The sequence below is a fragment of the Carassius carassius genome, chromosome 42, assembly GCF_963082965.1.
Source record: "Carassius carassius chromosome 42, fCarCar2.1, whole genome shotgun sequence".
Classification (NCBI taxonomy): domain Eukaryota; kingdom Metazoa; phylum Chordata; class Actinopteri; order Cypriniformes; family Cyprinidae; genus Carassius; species Carassius carassius.
In genome coordinates, this window is record NC_081796.1 from 4,164,092 (window position 1) to 4,172,761 (window position 8,670).

The following is an 8,670-nucleotide window of genomic DNA, read 5'->3' on the forward strand; positions in this document are numbered from 1 at the left end:
AATGAGCATTTTTTTTTTGTAGTAACTGTACACCTACAAAAGTGACTTTAACACACCTGATGTATCAGGAACCCAACCGGACACAGATGCATGATGAAACTCCCTCAAAGAAACAAAAACCGGCTGAGGAATAAGGAAAATAGTCCAACAGAAACATTAGAGGCTTCAATGTCCTTGCAAAAACACCCGGCAGGGAGCGCCCAATGGTGCGGCCGCTTAGAGAATGGAGAGGGGAGGAAGAAGCGAGAGCTGACATCCGACCTGACTGAAAAACTTTTGCGGAATTCAGGTGCCCGGTCTAAGAAATGAGGATGAGAAAAATATTAAAAAAAAAAAAAAATCCTGATAGTAGCAAAGACCTGACAAGGACCGACAATGGCACGACAGAACAGTGCTTGACTGGACCGGACAGAGTGGCTGTACATAGACTACTAGCGTACAACAAACTGGCACCAATTGTCACGAAAGACAGAAATAAATAGAGCGAGAGATGAACCGACATTGAATTCAGGTGAGCGGAGTCAAACAATTAGGAGCGGAAAAGGTAGTAACGAGGGGGAGGGAGGGACGCCACAGAAAGGTGCATGGCGAACGATCAAAACAAAACACTTGTGAACCTCCACTCAAGTTGTGGCCTAGTGGTTAGAGAGTATGACTCCTAACCCTAAGGTTGTGAGTTTGAGTCTCGGGCCGGCAATACCATGACTTAGGTGCCCCTTGAGCAAGGCACCGAACCTCCAAATGCTTCTCCAGGTGTGTGTTCACTGCTGTGTGTGCACTTTGGATGGGTTAAATGCAGAGCATGAATACTGTGTATCGGTCACCATACTTGGCTGAATGTCATGTCACTTTCAATGGCAGAGAATACCCAGTCTACAGCGCTACGATAATTCAAACAACCACAATAAATTGTAACAAAAGAGAGTAGTTTTATTTACATAATAATAACAAAAATGGTATCAATTTCAGAAGTGTTTTTATTCAGATTGGTTGAATGAATGATTCAGTTACTCACTCATAAAGACAGCTGTTTTGTTTCTCAATAATGAACTTTTTGGAACCAATTGGTTGAATGAATGAGTCAATGACTCATTCATTAAGATACTTGTTCTATGCCTGAATGAATAAGCATTGTAAAAACAAATCAGTTTAAAAATCCTGCAAAAAATGACTAAAATGCCTAAATAAGACATACCCAAAGTAAATTCCATACATTTGTAATGCATTACATAGAAAGTGTTGATGCTTATTCTCTTACATTATTTAAGAGCAACATTTGTTTTTTATTTATTTATAAAAAAAATTCTGTTGGTTTACCGATTATCAATCTTGCTCACCTGTGTAAATATAACACTATGTGTGTCTTTCCCCGTGTGTGTGTGTGTGAGATGCCCCGGGCGCAGTGGTTCTCAGATGGGTAATTATCTCTTGTCTGAGAGGGTAGCAGTCTCCCCTGGGCCCTGCCGATGGTGAGCGTCTGTATATCGAACCTTTTCGCCTCTGCCAACAGGCCGGCTAATAACGATTCATGCAGCTGCCAATCTTTCCCTCCAGCACTATCAATATTCCACAGCAACAAATAACAACAATTAAGAGAGATATCTCAAAGAGAGACACCAGACAAACATTTCCTCTCCGGCTCTAATGATATTAATGGTGGGTGAGCAGACATCTGCTCTGCAAAAGTACCACCAATAAAACAAGGTGCTGCATTTAAATATCACATGAATGAAATTTCTATGAAATGGATAAATAGATCAGCCGACTAATGGAGTCACAGGACGGGTGCTTGTGTTTTTTGCAAAATCTGAAGTGCATGAAGTTGTTGTTCTGTAACGCTGTCCTACTTTACAAACTTTTAAATCAGGCTGATAAAGTTATATTACACTGACACAGAGACACTGTGTACTCGTCCCTTATGTTTCAGAGGTGATGCATTGCTTTAGCTGGACTTAATTATGATAATCTTTCATTTGGAGAGCATTCAGGCCCTCTTCACTGGATTGTCTAAGGGAATGCATTTAGATGTTTTCTCATGTAAAGTTTGCAGCTGGAACAAAAGAACACATTTAATTTGGCATTGTGAGGCTTAGAGTTATGTCATTTTTCTGACGTTGGATTTGGAATTAAGCTTTGCATCTATTGAAAGTAAATTAAAGCTTTGCATCTATCAAAAGTAAATTAAAGGAATAGTTCAGCCGAAAATTTTTAATGCTGTAATCATTTCTCATCCTCATGTCATTCCAAACATTTTCCTTCTTTTGTGCAACAGAAAAAGAGAAACAAATCTTTCAATAAGACGTTTTTCAAACCATTGTTTCTGGCAAAAATACGAGTCCTCTGCCTATAAAATTGCTTAATGCAGTGGAAAAGTTAACACGTCTGAATCAGGAGAGAAATACGCATAAGTTTATATGTGAAAATAGTCTACCTTTTCACCGGAGGAAGCAATATTATGGATTATCAGAATAAAAATCTGAAAGAGCTTTATTGCCAGGAATTTGTTTTGGTGACAGAAGCTTCCACAGCACAGAATGACTGTGACAAGATAGGACACAGATAATAATAATAATAATAATAATAATAATAATAATAATAATAATAATAATAAAAAATAAAATGCACAGTATACAAAATAGCCAATATATTATATTTGTGTGTTCATGTACAAATGCAAGGAAATGTAAATACAGGATACTGTATGTGTGTAAATGTATATGCAAATGTGTATGTATATGTATCACAAACACATATTTTGTCCAGAAGCAATGCTAAGTAAAGTAAAAAAAAAATAATACAAATAAAATAATAATAATAATAAAATAATAGTAATGGATTTGTTAATTATAAACACACAGCTTTTCATAAATTGTTAATTGATGGACTGGATTACTTGTGGTTTATTGTGGACTATTGTTATTATGTGTTTTTATCAGATGTTTGGACTCTCAATCTGACGGCACCCATTCACTGCAGAAGATCCACTGGTGAGCGAGTGATGCAATGCTACATTTCTCCAAATCTGTTTTGATGAAGAAACAAATTCATCACATCTTGGATGGACTGAGGGTGAGTCAATTTTCAAGTCTTCACTGAGAACCCCATGAAAGAGCAACCTGAAATCGAGACAAAAAGAAAAAAAAGTTTCTTTCAAAAACATCAAAACCATTTCTTTAATTCCAATCATGACTATTTGTCTAATATGTTGAGAGTCAAACGCTGATTAATCTGTAAAAGCAGTAGGAGAAGCCCTTAGGGTGCTAGTACCCCTATAGAGGAATGGACCGCTGCTCTCTGCTCTGAGTTATTCACAATTACCCTGATTACAAAGCCCTTCATGTTAATTAATGACTGAGGTGAACTTCATTTACACTTCCGCACATCTTTCAAAGCTATGTTGCAGCACCTATCAATACAGCCAATGTCAGGATGTGGAATCTACACTTCCTTCAAACTCAATCAGGGCTCGAACTTTGTTTTAAACTTTGGGAACTCTGTGTAGAACCTGTAAATTAAAACACTTTTAATTAGTGTGTGTAAAGCTTGTTGTCCAATGAATAGTGGTCAATGTTACATTGAAATGAATAATGCAAAGTGAAAAATACCAGATCAAACAATGATCTGTGATATTTTACAATTTTGTATTTCAATAATTGTATAAAATATTGAAATGATATATCCGTGCATTTTGGTATTATAATAAATAATTCATACTAGATTTATTTTGGTTGTTTTATTTTATTTTAATGACCTACATTTCTGATTCACATTTGTAGAACTGGAATATTCTAGATTCTGGAATATTTGTCAGAAAATGTGTCACGGCTTACGCTGCTGGAAGGAACACGGAGCCGAGGGATAAACGAAACAAGGATTTATTAAATTATACATAGAAAAGGTAAGTAACAAATAACAGGTGGCAAGTGGCAAGTAACAAGTGGACAAGTAGACAGGTTGACAAGTGACAAGTAGACCCGACAAAAATAACTGAAAGGACAAGGCATTTATACAAGGGATAATGGGGAAACACAGGTGGATGGCATGACTAAATTAACAGGGACATGGAACACATGCGGAAATGACTAGACACACCTGGGAACTAAAATCAAACCACACACGGAAGACAGAAACTGGGTCACAGGGGCAAAAACACACAAAATGAGTCCAGGTGTGTGACAGTTCTCCCCCCTCCCGGTAGGTGCGTCCTCGCACCGTAGAAACAACAAAGGGAGGCATGGGTGGGAACTTGGGAGGAGGTTCCGGTGGAGGACAGCCTCCCAGGAGGGGGCCAGCAGACAGGGACTACAGAGGAAGGAGCCAGGGAGGAGATGACGGAGGGAGGAGCCAGGGAGGAGACAGGAAGGATCTGAAGCAGGAGGTACCCAGCAGGACCCAGGACACAGCCATAACGGCCCAAGGTGGGGCCGACGGAGGAAGGAGCCATGGAGGAGGAATGGTCACCGACTCCAGGGACTCGACCCACGGCAACCGAGCAAGTGGAGGAGGAGCCCGAGGTGGAGACTGAGAGCCAGGGTGACGGGGAGGAGCCGGAGGTCCTAGACGGAACTGATGGCTCTGGTGACTGACGCGGCGATGTGGATCCGGAAGGCCGCGGTGAGGCCAGAGTGACCGAGGACTGAGGTGTAGCCGAGGGGATGAAGGAGCCTGACGGAGCCGGAGGGACGGAGGGATGAGGCGAAGCCGGAGGAGTGGAGTCCCGAGGCATAGGATGGACGACGCCAGACCAAGGCGGAGCCGGAGGGACGAGGGAGCCAGGCAGAGCCTGCGGACTGCCGGGCCACGGCGGAGAGGAAGGAGCTAGGAGCCATGGTGGAGCCGACGGGTCAACGGGCCGAGGCGGAGTCCAGGCCTCAGAGGCTGGAGGCGGCGGTGAGGGAGACGCCGACCAAGCCGGCGCTGGAGGATGGCGGTCCCGCTGAGCTCGCACCACAATGATGGTAGGCTGAGGGCGAGCAGAGGGGCAGCCAGACGACAGCGGAGGAGGAGGCAGGAGTGAGTGGGAGGGTGGGAATTTTGGAGGAGCAGGCATTGGAGTAAGCTCTGGGGCTGGAGCCCTTCCTGGGCTTAACGGAGGATCAGGAGCCCGTCCTGGGCTTAACGGAGGATCAGGAGCCCGTCCTGGGCTTAACGGGGGATCAGGAGCCCGTCCTCGGCTTAACGGGGGATCAGGAGCCCGTCCTGGGCTTAAAGGAGGATCAGGAGCCCGTCCTGGGCTTAACGGAAGATCAGGAGCCCGTCCTGGGCTTAACGGAAGATCAGGAGCCCATCCTGGGCTTAACGGGGGAACAGGAGCCCGTCCTGGGCTTAACAGAGGATCAGGAGCCCGTCCTGGGCTTAACAGAGGATCAGGAGCCGTCCTGGGCTTAACGGGGGAACCGGAGCCCGTCCTGGGCTTAACGGGGAATCAGGAGCCCTTCCTGGGCTCAACAGAGGATCAGGAGCCCGTCCTGGGCTTACAGGAGGATCAGGAGCCCGTCCTGGGCTTAACGGAAGATCAGGAGCCCTTCCTGGGCTTAACAGAGGATCAGGAGCCCATCCTGGGCTTACAGGAGGATCAGGAGCCCGTCCTGGGCTTAACGGGGGAACAGGAGCCCGTCCTGGGCTTAACGGGGAATCAGGAGCCCGTCCTGGGCTTACAGGAGGATCAGGAGCCCGTCCTGGGCTTAACGGAAGATCAGGAGCCCGTCCTGGGCTTAACGGAGGATCAGGAGCCCGTCCTGGGCTTAACGGAGGATCAGGAGCCCGTCCTGGGCTTAACGGAGGATCAGGAGCCCTTCCTGGGCTTAACAGAGGAACAGGAGCCCGTCCTGGGCTTACAGGAGGATCAGGAGCCCGTCCTGGGTTTAACGGAAGATCAGGAGCCCTTCCTGGGCTTAAAGGAGGATCAGGAGCCCGTCCTGGGCTTAACGGGGGAACAGGAGCCCGTCCTGGGCTTAACGGGGAATCAGGAGCCCTTCCTGGGCTTAACTGAGAAACTGACATAGGTGATTTGGAAACCCCCTCATTTTGACCCATTTGGCGCTCCACATTTTGCTCCCTCGTGGTGGGCAGTGTCGCCGGCTCTCGCACCTGGTCTGACGGGTTGCTCTCTGTCATCGGTGGGCTCGGGCTTATGCCTCGTACCGTGGGGAGATTGTAGGCTGGGCTCTGGGTCCAGAGTGGACCTGGCGAGATCCTCCATTGGGCCGACCGTGAGAGGTGACCCATTTCTCACCAGATTCCACTCTATGAAGGCGGCGAAATCCTCCCGAGGACCATCTTCGGGCGACAACGCTCTGCACCTGGAGTTCAGGCTGGCGTGATAAAAGGTGCAGAGCGCGTGGTCCGGGTAGCTGGTGGCATTAGCTACGAAGAGAAACCGTCTCGTATGGTCCTCGAGAGACAGTCCCTCCTGCTCCAGCAGGAGGAGGAGGTATTCGGGGCGATAGAGGGGATCCATGACACACTACGGAAAGAAAAAGACTGTGAAAAAACGGAAAACAAAACGGAGGGAAAACACGCAGTTTTTAACTTTTTAGGTCGGGTCTTCTGTCACGGCTTACGCTGCTGGAAGGAACACGGAGCCGAGGGATAAACGAAACAAGGATTTATTAAATTATACATAGGCAAGGTAAGTAACAAATAACAGGTGGCAAGTGGACAAGTGACAAGTAGACGAGTAGACCCGACAAAACAGAACTGAAAGGACAAGGCATTTATACAAGGGATAATGGGGAAACACAGGTGGATGGCATGACTAAATTAACAGGGACATGGAACACATGCGGAAATGACTAGACACACCTGGGAACTAATCAAACCACACACGGAAGACAGAAACTGGGTCACAGGGAATGAGTCCAGGTGTGTGACAAAATGCTACAGTAAAACATGTTACTGCTAACTTTGAGTTATTTTACCATACATTATGATTATAAAAATTGTAATGTTGCATTATATGTAATTTTACTGTAAACTGTAAATATTATTTTGGTAGTTCAAGTAGATTGGTTTATTAATATTAAATCACTTGATGAAATAAGTACATAGGTTCATTCATTCATTCATTCATTCATTCATTCATTCATTCATGTTTTGTAAGTTTATGCGTTTAACTGAAGCTTTGATAATCAGAGGATGACCAGTTTCTGATTTCTTCATTTGCAAGGTAAAAGTTGCAATTCCAATTGCTTAGAAAAGAAACAACACTCTTCTACAAGCTGCAAGTTTTAAAGAATCATTAATGGCAGATAGATACATTCTTAAAAAAAAAATAAAACTAACAAACTAACAAAAAAAAAACAATTTAACACGCTCATCCATGCACAACAACACTGAAGATGACCTAATTAGATCGTGAATAAGCTGCTCTGCAGAAGTGGAACTCGTACAGAAATGCATAATATTATGATCCTGGCCCTCTATTTCTGTGATTAAATAAATCAACAACGGCCTGGTTGAGTCATAATGAGGTGGGTTATTAATGTTGGTGTCCTTTTGTTGCAGGTGTAGAGTTTTACCTGGCCTTGCCGTATCGCGGCTGACGCTGGCATTTTTTCCTGCGTGTTGCGTGCATTTCCTTCTTGGGTCTTAATTACCAACCCATTTCTCCCTCTGCCTCATGCATGTCTCAGTGTAATTATTCACTCCATTATATGATGCCTCTATCTTCCACACTTCATTATGTCCTGGGTGAGGAAGATAAATTAATTTCCAGATTAACCCACAGACACTTGAGAAGGCTTCCTCACTCCTTATAGTCTGGTGACAGGCTATTTTAAAATGTCATCTCACACAAACACTGCATGAGATGACATCTGTTTAAACAATCATGACTGATGGATCATTTTAGTTTTGGGAGGTTTATGTTCAAAATTATTAATTTGACCTAAGTGGGTTCACTGACAAAGCTGGCCGTCCTAAAAACGGCATGTTATTCTGCAGATTTTAATTAGCATGTCTTGATGTTTATGCCTTTAAAGGAAAACTTTCAACATTATTTATTGACTATTTGAATTCATTGTCAATGATTTTGATTACCTGAGGAACAAAAAGATTTTCATTTGCTAGGAAAATTTTTATTCCACAGATTCAAATCAACGTGATTTGCTGTTTGCAATCCATTTTACTTCCAGAATGTGACAACAGGAGACAGGACCGTTTTGAGAATGATAAATAGAATGATTTCTGAAGGATCATGTGACACTGAAGACTGGAGAGATGACTGCTAAATATTCAGCTGTGCAACACAGTAATGAATTACATTTTAAATTATATATGCATATACTTTTTTTATTTTATAATAATGTTTTACTATTTTACTGTTTATAACACTATCAATCAATTAAATGACCTTACTGATCTCAAACACAGTATTGTAAATACAACAAAATAACCACCACATCCCACAAAAGCAACTCTTCATCGCTGCTCAAGATGCCCTCCTTTCAAAAATAAAGTTGAATTCCCACCAACAAATATACCTTCCAGCAGTGATCAATAAGTGTGTGATAAGCCAGAACATGCTCCTTAGAGCAGCAGAGAGGATGAGATTTGACATCACACGGTCTGGACTTTAATTAAAGAGCAACAAACAACAGTAAGTGTGTGCAGGAAGCATGCTGAACATGAAGCCCTTGTTTTTTGAGTGTCTTCTGGTCCTTTCCCCCT

General features: G+C 43.6%; 1 long non-coding RNA gene across 1 annotated transcript; it reads left to right on the forward strand.

The window, feature by feature from the left end:
* The first annotated feature begins 2,909 nt into the window (after positions 1–2,909).
* On the forward strand, positions 2,910–8,419 carry LOC132124523 (uncharacterized). Its single transcript, XR_009426777.1, has 3 exons — positions 2,910–3,069; positions 7,507–7,570; positions 8,136–8,419. It is a non-coding gene; the product is annotated as an uncharacterized LOC132124523 (long non-coding RNA).
* The last annotated feature ends 251 nt before the right edge of the window (positions 8,420–8,670 follow it).